This window comes from Zonotrichia leucophrys, chromosome 7, assembly GCF_028769735.1.
Source record: "Zonotrichia leucophrys gambelii isolate GWCS_2022_RI chromosome 7, RI_Zleu_2.0, whole genome shotgun sequence".
NCBI lineage: Eukaryota > Metazoa > Chordata > Aves > Passeriformes > Passerellidae > Zonotrichia > Zonotrichia leucophrys.
The window spans coordinates 7143533-7161659 of record NC_088177.1 but is presented as its reverse complement, the minus strand read 5'-3'; the positions used below and the strand labels follow the sequence as shown (position 1 = coordinate 7161659).

Below are 18127 nucleotides of genomic sequence, written 5' to 3'. Positions count from 1 at the left end.
CTACTCTGTTAGCCCTGCTTGCTTGACAGACAGACTTTAAGACTGAGAGAAAACAAGCAGAACTGGTATTATCCCTCAGCAAAGAGAGTAATACCACCGGCATAGGTCAGGAAGCAGCAATGAGAAAGTAAAGATTGTCATCAAAGCAAATGTTAGAATGAACAGGTAACCTAAAGGTGAAAGATTTTATATCTCATTACCAATCTGTGGAGTGATTCAGTTTCCTAGTAACCTAATTGAATTGAGCCTGTCATTTTGCAGCTAGGTTTCTTTTGCCAGCTCTGGTGTTAACATCAATGTGCATGTGCTGGTGTTTGTTGTGGTCTTTGCAGGTCAGTACAGTTTGTCAGGGCCTCCCAGAACTGGAAGGGAAAAAAAAATTCCAGAATTTGAGTTGGTGTTTGTTTAACAGATCAATGTCCAGCTCTATAAAATCACTACATTTATCTTGCTAGGCATAGGCCAGTAAAAATATATTAGGTTTATACTAGTGAATTTGATTATTTCCCTTGGTTTTTTTTGGGTTTTTTTTTTTTTTTTTGGGGGGGGGGGTTCAGGTTTTTTTCCTTCCTCTAATAGCAGAGTATTCAAACCATTCTGCCTAGTCATTAAAAGGCAACTGTGAACATGGTTTCATTTCCACATCCTTATCTCTCCCCACCATGGTATTCAGCTTGGTCATGACTGTGACCAAGTGACAAAGCAGAAAATTAATTCCTAAATTCTCCCTTGAGTTGGTGTTTCAAAATTCAATTCTTGGGAAATAGAAAAGCAACATCAGCACTTCTGCAACCTGACACTTAGCTAAATGCCTTTTGTTTTGCCCAGTGTATTTCACAGCAGCACTGTGGGCAGGCCCTGCCTAATGCCAAATACTCCCAGGTATTTGCTGAGGCTGGTCAGCAGTTCATTAGCACTAATGTACATGTCATGCACTCACACCCAGTGGATTAGGTTGCTATTTAGATTAACAAGCTGCATTTTTGCAGACAGGGAAGGAGAATGTGCCATGTGCCAGCATTAATGAGTTAATTTAATTAGAAAAATTCCAATGCAGGAAGCTAAAATGCTTAGATGAGTAGAATATTATAGGAATTACAAGACAGCAAACACAGCATTGCTGTAGCATTCTGCCTATATACCAAGATATTGACTGGCTTTGGAATGTTGTATTAAAAAAATGTGTCCATTGGTTCTGAAATATCTGGGCAGAATAAAATTCTTTTCCAGTTCTCTCTCTCTTTTTTTTTTTTCCTGTGGAATAATTAATTTTCATACACCCCAAATATCTTACAGTCTCTAAAGCTCTTAGAAAGTTTATTGGAACTGTACAGGCAGTGCCCAGAGTCAACTGTGCCCTGCAAGTTGTTTTGTGACCCAACACACTCCCTAATTCAGTGGTCCTGTAGTTCTGACTGAAAACTTTCCAGCAGTCATGGAATCACAGAATGGCTTGGGTTGAAATGGACCTTAAAGATCATCTTGTTCTGACCCCCTAACATGTGTAGGGATGCCACCCAACTAGACCAAGCTGCTTCAAGCTCCATCCAATCTGGCCTCAAACACTGTCAGGGATGGGGCATCCACAACTCATCCACCACCCTCTGAGTAGAGGACTTCTAACACCTAACACAAAATCTCTCTTCTATTAGTTTGAAATCGTTCCCCCTTGTCCTACCACTATCTGCCCATCATATACCAGGCCATGATAAAGAAGCCCCCCAAAGAAGTGTGGCAAGGGCCAGAGCTAGACAAGGAACCTTCTCATCTTCCACCCTTCCTTGGCAGGGTGTTAGACTAAATGATTTCCTAACTATCCCAAGATTCTTTGATTTTTTAATGATTTTAATGAAGTACAATAACATTGACACACAGCAGTCTATAAAGGGTTGACTCATTTCAGAGCCAAATGATCTCTCCTGCCCTTACCCCATCCCTCATAAGGGAATCAGTAGAGCACATAGGATGGTCTCATGCAATTTCTGACTGGTGATCACTTGCCAGGAAAGAAGAGACTCACTAGCATGTTCTAGAAACACAACATTTGAAAGAAAGCATCCCAGCTCCAAATTCCACCATGTTTCAATTACAGTTTGCAAAACATATTTACGCTTTCTTCATGCAAAGTAATCTTCCATTTATTCAGCAAACTAAACAACCAGTAAAGCTTTCTATTGCACTGCACTGAGGATTTAAACAAGTTAAGATTAAGGGCTTAAATCCAGCAAACCTATCACTGTGCTCAAAATAATACCAGGAATTTCAATACATGAGAAAATAAAGAATACGGCATTAAAGATGTTATTACTACGACAGCTGTCAAGATGAATTGCATGAGAAGCATTTAAAAGATTTATATCTCAGTATCTCACCAGGTTAATTAAATGGATGCATGCATTCATTTAAGAGGATAAGGTGGGTTGCAGTGACATAAAATGAGAGGGCTCAAGATTATATTCTTTCAGCATTAACAGGAACAGGTCGAACCAATATCATTTCCGTATTCTGTAATAAGCATGATTCATCCATTGCCATTTTCAGCTCTCGTTTTCTTTCTGGCAGAAAAAAAAAAAGACTATGAACATTTATAGACTAACATAATCAAAGCTTTAACCTTTTCAGTGTTTTCTATTTGGATTGGCTGTCCATTTTTATCATAGGATTTCAGGGCCATGCCTCAGGGAGGAGAGCAATCGCCAGTAAATTACACCAAAGAATGTTGAAAGGTCAAAGGATTACTCTTCCCTGTTTGCTTTTATGGGACATATGAAGCATTCATATCATGCAATAAAATTATCAAGACAAAAATGATGAAAGATAAGCAGATAGAATGCATGAATCTGTAGTCAGGACAGCAGGGGAAGAAAAAGGAGACATTATAGTGTTATCATCAATAAAAAACAGATTATGACAATGGTGTTTCTGTATCCTTAGCTTGTGCACTGAAATCAAATCCTTCAGAACACTGTAAGACCTGTAACCAAGACAGAGATATCCTAGCATGACTGAGGCTATTCATGCTGAAGGAAACATTAGATCCAAAGCTCCCATTTCTTGGCTCAGCTTCTAACCACCTATTATTATATATTATTTATTACCAAATACCATTATAAAATACGTGAAATAGGTTATTATGTGGTAAACACGGACTCCCTTAGTCACTGAGCCTCTTTCAGCAATGCAAGGCTGTTAACCTGCAAAAGGCATGCTCTGAACACATCAGCAGCTGCCTCTGGGGCTTTCAACACACATTTGTCTCCCCTGGGAACCACAGCTGAGCTTAGTCAGAAATAGTCAGTTCCAGCCACCTGCAGAAGCTGAGCTCCAGGACCTGAGGAAATTTCACTGTTACTGTTCACACACCTACAGGGCTATGTGGTGATTTGAGGCTCAAAAGCAAACGCCCCATTTATATCCCAATAAAGACTCCTCTGACATCAACTAGATGTAACCTCTAACCTAGTACATCATTAATGAGGTTAGTTATTTCTCATGGTAAAGTGGCGGGTTGGCAGCAGGGACTCAACAAAAATCTCATCAAACATTGAATTACAAATCTTCTTTAGAGGCAAGGACATCCAGTTCATCTAATATGTTCCAATATTCAGAAAAATAAATGCAATTAAATCGAGCATCCAAATCAGTTTGATAACTAACTGAAGAATTTAAAACACATAGTCAAATTCTCCATTTTTTTGCTCAGTTTGATTTTTGTTTTCTTGTCATTTTTTCTTTTATTGGTATAAGTCAAAGCACTGTTCAACAAAGTCCAAGAATTTCAGACCTACGTGTAAGATCTGTATCAGGGTCTCTGTTGCAAGCAATGGTGGATTGCCAATTCAGTTTTTGAAACTGGAACTAGGAGCTTTTGAAATGTGCCTAAAGATCCCTCCCTCTCTGAGGCAGATGCACTTCAGTCAGCACATCTTTTGCCTGCCCATCTGTTGTAATCATGGTCCAGAGGGACCACTAAAAATCATCAGTTCATTGTGTGCACTCCACCCCTCCCACCTGCACTGCTAAAAGAGATGATGGTGTCTGTGATGGTCACAGTATCCCAAATAAATGCAACTCCTTTTGGTCCTCCTTGCCAGCAGAGATTAAAGGAATAAAAGATCATTTATTTTGTGTGGTATTCCAGCTCAGTGGATATGAAGAATTATTAAACCATCTTAACAAAGTGTTCAGACATCTGGTTTTACTCCTCTGAGCACTGGGTAACACTTCAAAATGTTCACATGGCTCAAAGGAAAACTCCCTGTAGAAAGTAAGTATTGTAAAAAATATTTCCTTAGTTACTAGTAACATGTTCAGTATCCAGCTCTGCGTATCCTTAGATAACCAAACTCATTTGCATCAGAGGGAAATGTCAGCGTCTAGGCTGCAGAATTTGCTCCTAATGAATCTGGGGCTTTGTGGGTTGTAACACAGTGTCTCACATTTCACCTTGTTGTACAGACACTCCCAGTGGGCCAGGGGATGTCCTTACATTACAGGCAATAACCTCATGATGAAGGTATTAGTTCAATAACAGCCCAGAAAAGAATGTGGATCAAGCTCATAATCCCGTTATGTCCTGTGAAAAATAAAGGAAGATAAGCTACAGTGAAATGCCTGCCATCCCTCTGTGACCTGGGAAGGGGCAGCTGAGAAAGGGCTCCACTCTGCCATTTGCATAATGTGAAAATATCTCCTCCTCCACCCCACCATGACTAAAGTCCACCCTGGGGAAGAACAAGAGGGGAAAGAGCACTGATCTCCTCCAGCCAGAGCAGAACTGAGCCCCTGGTTAGAGGGGGTGGACTAACAGGGAGCAAAGCAAGAACACAGCCCCAGTCAGCTGGGCAGCTCCAGGTGCTGCCCACACAGAACACCATGCATTTTTCTATCAGAGAAAAATCATGTGTCCCTTATTTTTCTGTGCAAATGCCTTCAGAGCTCTGTAAATCTGTACAGTCAGGACAGCTACGGGTCCTTGGACTCTGCAGCCATCTCTGTTCACTGCTATGGACAAGACACAAGAGACATGGTACCAGAGCAGAATTTGGAGGTGCTAGAACTAATCTAGCTCCCATAAGGAGCACTGAAATCCTTCAAATCGTTGCCCACCTTTTGAGCCTTTGCAGAAGCTAAAAGACTATTCACATTTTAGCTGACCTTAGGTCACCTAAGGATGACCTGAAAGAATTCAGCTCCAACTCTCGTGCATGCTTCAGCAGTGTCTGTACCTCATGGTCACAGCAGAAAGGTGACAGGGTACAACTCAACTCTACCACCTTCAGGTTTTTTGTGGGATGTATTCTGTACACACTGATGAGAATACATAAAGAAAAACCCCAGGGAGATATCCCAGCCAATATAAGTTCACTTTATTCTTACACAGCAGAGCATGTAGGACTGTGGGATATGAAGAGCATAAAATTGAAAGGAATTGATACACATTGATTGAATCCACCTTCATCTTATGGCCAAGAAAACTATCAAGGAAACATTAAAAGTGAATGATGTTCTGTCTTCATGCATATTTTCTTAATGGTGACAGAACTCTGCACAGTGTTGGCATACCAAGCAGCCCTCCACCTCTTATCCCTGCAATTTTAGAACAATCTCATCTCTGTTGCTGAATTCAGCCTGAGCCAAAAGGATAGAGACAAACTTTATGGAATTCATACAATTGCAGCAAAGATGATTAAAGTATTGACTTTGGTGGGGAATGAATAACCAGTCCCTTCATAGCAGCTTTAAACAATGACAAAGAGGAGACTAAAATGTCAAGGAATGACCATCCACACAAGTTTGAGAGACATATCCTAACAGTAGGGACAGCAAGAAATTGATTAGGTTTATTGACGGTGGGCTGAAAAGAAATAAAGAAGGGGAAATGATGCTGAGTGGCTGAAGAAATTACCTAAAGTGAAATCCAATGCAGAGAATCAAAGGAACCATTGTCATATGAAAAAATGGGGCAGGATGAAGTACAAAAAAACCAAAACACTGAAAGTGAGAATATTGCCAGAAGTGAGATGTCCAACAACCCTGATGAGGAAGAAAAGTCTTTTGTCTCAGCATCTCTGTACTTTGCAGTAGTTCATCCACATTAAAGACAATTAAAGGCTTTTGCATTTGAAAAAATGTTACTCTCTCCTTCCTCCCCATGCCATCAGCTGCTGGCAGTGCTTATTCCAGTTCCTCAGTATGAAGACTGTTTGTCACACTCTGATTTCTAATTTCTCCATCTGCCAGAAATGCAATAAAAATGTAAATTAAAAAAAAATAATGAATTTTCTACTTAAAAGGTTCACAGACCTTCTATGTTTTATATGATTCTCTCAGTCTTTAGCTCACCTGTGCTCATCTACCAAGTGAAATGTCAGTGCCAATACAGACTGCCATTACAGATAATAATCCAACACTCTGGGATTATGGATACAATACTATCCAGAAAATATTAGAAAGAAATGAGCTATGCTATTAGGATTCCTTAATCTCTCTCTCAAGCATCTGTCCATTTTGAATGCAAAATCAAAACAGTCCAACTAAAAAGAAAAAAACAAAACAAAAGAACACAATCCAAACCAAAACTACTGGCAATTTTTAAGTCAGTTTTTCACTAAAATCTGAAAGATGTCTTTGCTTTTAGAAACAACAGTTGGGTTGGCACAGAATTTTTCAGCCATTTTTTTTCTATAGAATTCATGTAATGACTCCAAGTGGAGAATTTTTACCTAGATTATTTCTTGGAAGTAATGCTATGCAGATTCAAATAAAGCCTTTAAGTGTATAGTTTATGCACCTCTCTAGACTTGCAATAACCAAAGTTATTCAATATTTCTATTTAGCTCAAAATTCAGCTGGGAAATAAAAAGTGTTATTAGTATGGAAAAGTGTTAATACACTTGCATGTTCTAAATGACCCACTGTGAATTTGAAGACTAAATATAACCTTTAAAAGTTTGGGGTTTTTTCTATATAAGGTTCACTAATTCAGAGTGGACTGGAAAAAAAACCTGTTTTGAGTGTAAGCAAGGAAGAAAAGGATATGCTTGGTTCATTTCAGGTAAACCCTAAATGTTTGCCCATATTTTGAGTTGGAGATTTAGAAAATTCAGTGACTTCTCCTGTCTCTGTTTCTCCACTGCCCTGTGAAGGTAGTAATATATGTGTCATTTCCTGAATAAATCCTCTTTGTCAAAGACTTTAATAGTGAAACTTTCTATGAGTGCTGCTTCTCTGTGTCATTACTCTTCTCTATCTACCAGATGTGCACATCACTATAAACTCAAACAGGACAATAATCCTCTCTCCAAACCCTGCTCTGTGCAGTGGAAGACACTCAGTTCTCATTCACATCTTTGCTGTTCTGTCAAAATTAATTTGATGGGAGAAATTCAGCTAGAACTGAATTAAAGCCAGCAAAGAAAAGATTCTGCCACCAAAAGCAGCTACATAGGTGAGACAGATATCCTCTACTCCCTCCACAGATTTAAACCCATCTTCCCTGCAGGGGAAACTAGGAAGCATTAAAGCAGCATTAAAAAAAAAATAATTAGGGCAGGCTCATATTTTTCTTTAATAGTGGAGGAATTAAGCAGGTTGCTGCAGTCTTTAGTGCTGTTCATCTTTGATTTTTCTTGCTGGCTCACATTAATATTACCTGCAGCTATTGGAGAGAAGAGAAACTCTGAGTGGGACTCCAGGAAAGGGAAATAAAAAGAAAAGAAGAAGCCAGGTGGGGCCTTCATGGGACTTCTTGCCTAAAGGTGTGCTCTAAACACTCAAGTTTCCCATCCTTCTCCCCTTCTTGGATGAGGATCCTGTGAGATAAATCTCTGCTTCTGCCTTGATTCACAGCTGGCTGAGCCACCACATCCAAGCTGAGCATGGCAGGAGCTAAAGGGATCTATCCTCAGCAGGGGCTGGTTAAGTCAGAAACATCAGGAGGGGTCTCAGTTCTGCTTCCCAAAGCTATAAACTATTGAACTCTGCATCCAAGCTCAGAATCCCCAGTAACACATGGGATCCAACCCTGGAATTCAGGGGAAGAGGAATAAGTAAAACAGGTAAAGCATAATTAGTTTTCAAGCAAGCAGCCAGTGGGTAAAAGGGACATTTCAGTGTTTTTCTGGGGAGACAGGACCCATCAGTAAGATTTGCTCCCTGCTAGGAGCAAGGAAAACCCTGCCTAGGGTTTGTGGCTGTGTACCTTACAAACCATTCTGTTCCCAAGTCTGCACCCAAAACTATCATCTAAGTGATAAATTCTTGGCAATGTCTTATGAAAGCTTTTCCTTGCAACAGAAGAATTTTCTGGTATTCAAAAAGAAAAGCAACTCACTTGATTAAAGACAAATTGGTAACTATAAATGACAGAACTGGTTTGTCATGAACATCAAGATGCATTCCCAATCAATAGCATCAGGACAGAATTGCAGCTTAAGGGAAGGAATTTATTGTTTTAGCAAAGCCCATCATTAAATTCTAGAAAAGTCTACAGATTCTCCAGCAGAGAGACAAGCAGAGGCCTTGTAGATTGTGCTACTCTTGTCAGTCTTTTGGTGGTCTCTTTCATTTACTGTACAACCTCAAAATCCAGATGAAGATATTGGTCTCAAAAGTTAGAGCTAGCAGGCAGTGACATAACAGAGAGCTGGTTATTAAAATATTACACCAGGTTTCATTTTAATGCTTTCCTTCATAGCAGCAGGTGTAAAAAATCCTTAATGACTTGGCTGAACTTTTAGTATTTTCTAAGTTTTTCTCATGTGTAACTGCAATGAGAACCTGGGCCTTTTACCTCCAGCATAATATGGGCATTAGACAGTTTTCATTATTGATAATTGGGATTTTAGCATTTTGCCTCTGGATTAGTGTTTCAAACTCAGATAAGATTGATATTGAATAAAAGTGATTTCCATCAGCTGGCTGGCTGCTCAGTGACCTCTAAGAAATATTACAAGTTGGTAGTAGACAGGTGTCTATATGATTAAAATACACTTTGCAAGCACAGTTGGCACCCTGGAATTTTCTTATTAAGAATCTATAATCTGCTCCCCCCAGCTCATAAATTCAAAGTATTCAGGGGCACAGAGATGTCATTTAAAGACAAGGAGGAATACAGTGTTCTTTGCTAATCTCACAAACAAAGTACCTCTGTTTCTAGAGCAGTTTTGAGTCCCTGGACAAATGCTTTTGTGCACTGCAAAGATTATCAATCACACTATTAAAATTCATTAATTACACATTAGGTACCAGCATTAAAAACCAAATGAAAACCAAAAGTACTGCAGGTTCTCTATCAAAATCTCACAGCCAGCACCATGTATGGTGTTCTCTGTAAAGAGAAGAATGCACACAGCACCAACAAAATAGAATGGTATAGGGTGTCCCACATATGCATGAACCAACAATAATTGAATCAATAATCCCAGACATCCACAGAGAGCTCAAGTATTTTTGGTAGTAAAAAATGCTAAAATGCTTTTGGCCAGAGAAGGTGAGCCCAACCTCAAAAAGAGGTGCTTCTCTGGCTAGGAATCAAGGAAACAGCTTTGTGTTTGAGGAGGATTTGGGGGATGAGCTGGGGAAACATCACAATACTTTAAGTCTTTTGAATAACCCAGCCCATAATTCAAGCCCTTAACCTGTTTCTCTTTAACCCATTAAGAGATTTTTTCTGAGAACATGTGACAAAATATTTTCCATTCATTTTCTTTCTTGTTGCACCAGTTTGGAGCAAAGCAAGTCAAAGCCCTTCAGGCTTAGACCTTGGGACAGATGCAGCTCCACAGAACTGAGGGACTTCCCAAGACTACCATGGAAGCTTTTGTAGACTTATCATTTATTCACATCTGTGTTAGTGAAGGAAGTAGGAAAATCTTGTACAGAATCCAAACAGGGAAGGAACACTTTGGTAGAATCAATCTCCAGTGCAAGATGTCTCACCCCTCTGAAGAGGAACATTGTTTGGTCTGGTCCTGTTCAAGATGCCATAAGATTTATAAGAACATAAAACAACAGTTGCTAAGTTAGCACTGTTGTGCTGTAGGGGAAGGACTATGGATCCATCCAAGAACAGAGCCCCCACCTCAACATGTGAACAAAACACAAACAAGATTAATTAGCTCAATAACAAAATAATCTTAATTTTGTGAAAAGGTGAGAGAGATTAACCTCATAAAAAAACCCAACAGTTTTCTAATGGTCCTACTAGGAAAGTCTTACTAGAAAATTCCTCCTAGGAATTTTCTTCTTAAACTGATTTTATCAGCTACTAATTTCCTCTGCAAGTGGCAACTGAAATATAGGGACAAAACCACTGCTAAGCAACTCAGCATTTACCCCTCCAGCCTTCAGTTTAAATCCATTAAAATGAGTCTACATTTCACATATGTTTTAGATGGAGTGGTTAAAAGGAAGAGGAAGATCAGGAATGTGTGCAAAGCAAGTATTCATGCACCTGTTTTTAACACATTTCTGTCACATTGCCCAGCAGAATAGCAATAACCTGTTCAAACTGAGCCACAATCACAAAAAGTTAAAAACTGAAGACAGCACTGTTAACAAATTGCAGATGCATGAGCCTCATCCAGAAAGACCTCACAAATCAGCAATGAGAGGAAGAGAGAGCAAATCATGCAGAAACTATTTAATCAATGAGTAAAGACAATTATAACATCTGTTAATCTTTTGTGTAGGTTATAATTAGATGCTGAGGAGGAGTAGCCTTTAAGGGGGAGGCAGTGAATCCTTTAACATCTGCTAGAAGGGCAAACACTGTGCAATAAATGACTTTAAATGCAATCAGCAAAATGAGAGCTGAGCAGAGTTCACAAAAGGCCTGTATAAAAGATTGAGGATAACAAAATATTTTGCCAAAGGTCAACTCCTGCAGCACTAGAGCCTGAATAATGAGTTCTAGTTTATAGGCCACATCAAAAGCAAACGTGATTGTACCTCTGAAAAACAATTCTTTTCTCATTTGTGTCATTATAGCAAAAGCACATGCTGCTGCTGTAGATCACGTCAGCTTAATGACTTATTAGGGCTCTATCTATCAACCTTGAACAATTCAGAATAAACAGGTAGGTGTGATGTATTTTAAAGGCCAGAATTCAGTCTGATTACACTGACACAGAACTGCGTCGCACTGTAAAAGTGATGTGATTCTGATTTTAAATAATTAATCATTCAATAGCTTCTAAAAGATCTAATTATTTACTCATTTTGCTGTTGAAAACAACCATATGGTCTAAGCTGTTCCTCACTGAAAATGTGAGTCCAAGAGGGAGGTGTTTTATCCAGTTTAACACGGCCCTCTACTGGCAAAATAACCCCCCAAAATCTTAACACAATGTACCATTTCATCAGATCACTTCAGGGCAGCAGAAAAGATCCTACATTTTACAGCAGTCACACCAAATCTTACAAGATAGGGTAGAGAAGAGTTTTAGGACTTTGCATAAATTAAGTCATCACTTAATCTCTCCAGAATTCCCTTGAGGAGAGCGTTACTTCCCACCAGATGCAGCTCTGGCCATCAACAGAGCACTGAAAAAACAAGCCAAGTGCTCATATCTAGAGGAGTAAGTAATTTTAGAAACAAATGCAATCCTTCTACTTGTGTCAAGTTGTGCTGTGTTCCTCAAGAATTGCCACTGATTCCCCACAGGATTGATGCACAATGTGATTTCAGTTTGCACTATTAGGTAATATTTAGTACAGGCAAAACAAGCATAATAGAGCCCAGCTGCCAAAAGGATACTGTTTGAAGCACAAATGCTAACTACCACCAAAAGCAACTTCACTGCAAAAGAATTCCTTCTTTTCTCCACCATTGCTGAAAATCCACAGTGGTGATTCAATACAGCTTCAATCAAAGTGAAGCAGACAATGAAATTTGCCTGTGTTGTTGCATGTGGTAATTAACTCTTCCTTTTTGTATTATGTCTGAGCAACAAAGAAACAAAAGGACACGGTAAAGTATTGAATTTAACAATTTAGATAACGATGAATTATAATAATCAATTAGCATTGTCAAAGAAAATAATTTGTGACATGCATTTGATTCTGTCCAGACCTATTGTGTGCACACACAATCCAAGGCTGGTTTGGCTCTGGAAACAAATGGGGTTGTCCTGTGGAAAGCTTATCAAACATGCAGTTTAACAGTGGCATTTGTTCTTGCTGTGTGTCAATATTAATAGGCCATATTTCAGCAACATAATTTTTATCCACTGCTTTATAATCCAACCTGCTTTTCAGGGTCTGCCTCATTCACAGCCCACAGGCAATGTCACAGCCCGTTTCCAGAAGCCATTGCCACTGTACAAACCCCGTTTATCTGATCCACCTCAGTGCCAAGCAATGGGCACAAAAAAGATTTCTCAGTGTTTTTCACATCATAGCTATCTAACTTTTCATCCTGAAAACATCATGACTAATTCATGTAACCATCAGGGGAAACCTAATGTGATTCAGGTTCCTGCATGCTGCACAAGCAGTATCAGTAAACATTACAGAACAGCGAATTACAAGTGTTAATGGCTCATGTTCTATTTACATTGTACATTTATCCTGTTTCAGTAATAAAACAGCATATTACATGCTTTAACATCTGAAGGTGTTGTGGCAGCTTTGGCATGGATTTTTCCCCAGCATCACTGCGGTGCTGCCAGGAGCTGAGCACGTGCAGAGCCACACAGGAGCTGCAGAGCATCCTGCTGCATTTGGCCCTGGCTGCACCGAGCTGAGCCCCCCAGCCAGCTGAGATTCCCTCTGACACCTTTGTTCCCTGCCTTTTATCCAGCCCCAATCCCACTTGTCAGATGATTACAGGCTGGAGTCTGCTCTTATTCCATTTCTTTTCAGACGGTGAGAAAGCCCAAAGAATTGACATTCTCTTGGCGATTGTCCCTCTTAATGCCATCCCAGAATATTATCAGATTATACTCAGTATCTTTGGGCAGATTTCTCAGGAAAAATCCAACCAGGGGATCCCTTGGCTGAAAAGTGAGCTCAATCTAATATCCTAATTTGCCACATTGGTATATAAGAAAGAAAATGTAAATGTGAGAAGGAAAATGCAAAAGAGGAAAATGAAAATTGGATGCCCACGGGCTCATCAGGTTTTGAGTGTCTGCTTCTGCTTTTAAGGGAATTATCTGAAGATTAGCTCATGACTAAAGTGGAATTGTACCCTCCTGCTTTGCATTTACTGGGGCAGGATTTCTACTTTCATAAATCTAAACCCCCTAAACACTTATACACAATTCATGCACAAAAACAATACCATGGGAACCCATGAAGTTTTCTTTAAAAGCAGTAAAATTCACATTAGAATTTGCATTTAAAATTAAAGTGAGAAGGATAACTGGAACCTGAGTAGGGATTTTTAGTCTCACTTTGTCCTAATTATTCTTAAGATTTCAAAGGCTTTTTATTTGCCAACAATACCTTTGTAAACTTTGCATATATGCAATCTATACAAGTATACAAAGAGATCTATACAATCTCTTTGTATATTTGCCAACAATATAAAATAAACTTTGCAAGTGTAAATAATCAGTTTACAAGATCATCTTTACTGGCCACAAGGAGACAGAGGAAAGGAAAGATTTGCTCTCAGGAGTCACTGATAGGGATCAAACCCTTTCCATCTGCCTAAAGCAAAGCGTCTATCACAACTCTCTGCTCTTCACTCCTGCACTTGGTGGAAGTTTCTGAGCTACAAAAGCATCTTTTAAAGACCATATAACAATTTTTAATATTATTTCTGAAAAAATGAGGATGAACACCTGAGGAATAAAAATATGCTCTTATTTACACACCCATTTGAAACACCACAATCCTTTGCCATTCCCATGGTATTAATGCAGAGCTAAATTTAGGCTGGTTCCCTCCACCCCCAGGAGAATATGCTTCCATTGCACAGACAGAACAACAGCTCCTGAATTGCACAGTATCTCCACATGCCAAGCCACATTATAGCATCAAAAAAGAAGAGCTGGACAGTTTTGATCTGCTGTAGAAACAGGGTCACTTGAGAGGGGCATCTGCAGTTGTGGCCCCTTTGACCTTAATAAGAAGCCCCAAAAAATCTGTTGCTGGGTCGGATTGAGAGGCCTTGCAAATAAAGTCAGTAGCAAGCAAAACAAACCACAATAAATAGTATAATTCATGAGGAATCCTTCAATTCCTATCTGACTGATTTGTACTGACTTACCCTCATACACTTGCCAATCATAATTTTCTGATTTCAGTCCTCAGAAATGTGCTTTGTCTTCACAAAGACAGATCATTAAACAGAGGTAAACAGAAATAAAAAGTTCCTCATACACAGTACTGGGATTAGGTTACATCCTAGAAAAAGTCTCTACAACTGAAATTACAGTAATTTAGAATGGGCTTCTGGTGAAAGATTGAAATGAGAAGCAAGAGACCTGGGGTTTGTTACCAGCTTTTGAAGTGGGTAAACTATATTTTAATAAACCACATCTATGGACCAGTTTATTCCTCTGTCAAACACAGATAATTCCATGCCAACCACAGCTAGTTGTCCTGAAAATTAGTTAATCCCTGGTCAGAAACAGAGGTGTGTCCCACAAACAGCAGTCAGCACAAAGTTTTTTCATAGCAGCTACCAGAATGGTAGTTTTTCTGCTCTGATATTTCAGGATGTGATGTGATTCCTAACATAAACACCCAAAACAAAAATTACAGTTTCTCATATAACTGAGAATTCATTCTATCCAAAAGGTATCACATTTCAAAGCACTGTATGATTCTCTCTTTTAAACTTATACACCTCCAGAACTTGAACAGGAGCTAAAAGTGAAAAATAATCAAGTTGTGTTTGAAATAAATGCCTGCATAAGAAACAAAACAATTTTTAAATAAATCCGTACTAAAAAATACAAGAAATTTATATTAAAAATTCAAATATTGAAATAAATATATTCAAATATAAGAATATTCAAATAAAAATAATTAAATTACAAGAGAACAATCTTCCGACAGTCCAGTTTTTGTTCAGTTAATGACAGCACTCAGGAGACTTTTAAGAATGCTAAAGTTTCATCACTTAAATTAAGAGAGAGCCACTTCAGTGCAATCTCATACAAACAAAAGCCAGAATGAAGTTTTCATTTGTCCTGAACCGCAGTCAGATGCATGGCTGTAATTACTCCTAACAACTACATACTTGCCGCTCTTTTAATTAAAACAAAACTACAAATAGCAACGCTGACACACTCCTAGAGAAAATAAGCTTTACAGAGATGATAAAAACCCCAAAACAGCAAAAGCCTTACTTGCAGCAGCTCAGTCAAAACATGCCAGCCCTGGAGGACTCAGAACCGTAAGAAGTCTTTGCAGTCCAGAAATTCTCTTGAGTTTATCCAGTGTTTATTTACCAAGCTTTAAAAGTCTGTGGTTAGAAGAACAGAGTTAGCTTTCTACACCCTGCACAGCACCAAAGCCCTTCAGTAACAGCAGACATGAAGTTTGCTGATAGTTGGGTTTGCTGCTGCTGTGTAGTTGCTCAGTACTTGTAAATACAAGCTCTGTGGACAAAGTCCCAAATGACATCACAGGCAGCTGCTTATTGTTGAGTCTTTATTAACCGACTGTCAAAAAAGAAAAGCGAGGAGGAAAGAAAAGCTCAAACTATCTTCCCTGCAGCACAATTTGCATCTTAGTAGGAGTTGCAGTGCTACACATATAAATACTTCTGTTTACCCAACTGATGTTTTTCTAGAATGAATTAACAGAGTTTGCAGGCAAAGCAAAAAAGTAAGAAAAACTTAAACAGCTTCACCACGTGAAGAGCACAGGGAGAAAAAAAAAAAAGGAAAAAAAAAGAAAACACCAACGCTGCCTTTTTCACAATTTATCACTGAATTCTCCTAATTCTTTTGTGTATTTAATAATAGGGGTACAAACCTGCCTGGATCTTAAAGCACAGAGCAGAGAACTTCAGTAGGTTGAAATAAAAGTTTCAACTCATTCCAAACTTGAAAAGTTACAGAATTACAAACTATGGTCTTTGCAAGACTTAAAGACAGCTCAACTTCAGTAACAGCGCACTTCGAAGAAAACCCTCTTACTTTCCAAAGATGAAAATACAAGAAAGCAAGAAACAGCATCAAACATGGTTATTCACAAGGTGCTAAGGGCACAAATACTGACCTTGCCTTCTCAGAGGGGAGGTGCGAGCCTAAGCAGCACTGTGGAGCTCAAACACAGTTCCCAGCCAGGCACGGGGTACTCACTGGAGAACGAGTCCAGCTCCTAATCTGAATCTCTGTCACAGAGTTCCTGCTGAAAGAGAGGGGCTGGGACTCTGTGCCTCGATTTCTCAGAAGTCAGTCCTTTCAAGTCAGAACTTCAAACGCTGGAAGAGCAGCAGCAAGGCTTGTGACAGACTGAGCTCTCTTATCTGTGCACGTTTCCACACGAAGAGGTTCAATATTGGAAACACCTGGCCACTCACATCCAAACACCCTAAACTGCTCCACAAACAACAAAACAAGCGAAACTTGAGCTCAGGGATGAGCGGAAGCCAAGTTTTCGCTGCTTTTTTAATTGCTACACATAAAAGCCTCAACCCAAATTCTGCCTGTATTTACAGAGAGAAAACCAATCTTGGGTCAGATCCTCAGCTGCTGTAAATCAGGCTAGATGCAATTACACACCTGAACAAGAGCAGTCAGCTGCAAGCTAAAATCCTGCTTTTTGCCTGAAAGAGTGCCATTAAAAACATTTGTGTGACCTTAATAACAGAGTGCCTGGTTTTCTTGGTGCTTGCCCTGAGTGGCAGCAATACCCTGCTGGCACGGTGGTGCTGAGCTCATTGCAACTGCACATGCAGGCAATTGCTACCCCTGCCGTTTGCTGTCTCTAAAATATAAGTTTGTACTTTTGATGGAGCTCTTTTGTAAATCCCCTGCATTTATTCCTGTGGCTAATCAGCCTTTAGCACATGAGAAACACCATACTGTGTAACTCTGGGTTATATTTACCTCCTTGGCTCAAACACACAGGGCTGTGTTCCTCTTCTCTTGCACACAGCAAGGTATCTTTCTCATTAAGAGCTTGCCAGTCTGATCTAGGAAGTCTTCAAAATACTGTGAGGATGAAGTGGGCTATGGGAGTAATAAGTACTAACACATCACATTGAATCAGATCAATTTCAAACCATAGAGCTTTAGTTCCAGCTTCACAAGGGCCATTTAAGCAAACATGAACAAGGCCCTGTGCTTGGATACACATCCCAGAAGGCTTCAGCTCTTTCCATGAGAAACAAGCCCATAAGATCAGCAGAAGGGTTAGATTTTGGTTAAACCTGTCACAGATTAATAGTGTTCTTTCTCAGACAAAGGATGAAATTAATTTTTTCTCCTGCCGTTAGTAGTTATAACATTTCAAAACACATTGAAGGTTACACAGAAGCTCTCTTGATGACCAAACTGGTTTTCTCTGAGACACTAATTCAGACAAACAAGTGTAGAAGAAAGGAAGAGACTATACAGTCATAAAAGAAGGAAACCACTAGTTTAATTGAAAAAGCCAAGTGCTTAATGAAATAAAAAAGGACGAGCCTTAAGGAAAAGTGCAGCCTGTTCCCAAGAAAAATTTATATTATTTAGCAAAAGTTAGCACTTACTTTATTTCCTAGGGTATGTTAATGCATCTCCAGGCTAAGCACACCTGAGTGAGCAGGACCAGGATGGCACACACACAACTCACATGTCTCTGGTCAGGCAGCACTGCAGAGGAACTGACTTGAGTTGCCTGAAAGCAATTTTTCTGACTTTTTCAGAAGTGTGATTATTGTAAAAATAAATGCACAGCAAAACAAGTACTGAGATCTGTGGGTTTAACCAGCGAGTTATTCTTCCCAAGAGGAGAATTGCCATGAGGGTGGACAAACAGATTTTGCATTCTTCAAATTACAGCACTTATTAAGGGAGTGGCCATTAGCTCACCCTGTCAGTGCACTTATCCATCTAATTTCTATTCTAAGTCATAAGATATAGCTGCTGGCTGTGCAGATACCACTTATTTTTGGCAGGAATGCCATGAATTTTGGTAGAACAAAATTAACAGCAGAATTCAGTCCTTGACTAGC

The 18127-nt window shown here is 39.4% G+C and overlaps 1 long non-coding RNA gene across 1 annotated transcript; it reads right to left on the bottom strand.

Annotated features, from left to right (window-relative positions):
• Window positions 1-2118: 2118 nt before the first annotated feature.
• LOC135450691 (uncharacterized) lies at window positions 2119-16609 on the bottom strand. Its single transcript, XR_010441128.1, has 3 exons — window positions 16186-16609; window positions 15309-15424; window positions 2119-2555 (listed from the first exon to the last, which is right to left on the bottom strand). It is a non-coding gene; the product is annotated as an uncharacterized LOC135450691 (long non-coding RNA).
• Between the last annotated feature and the right edge of the window lie 1518 nt (window positions 16610-18127).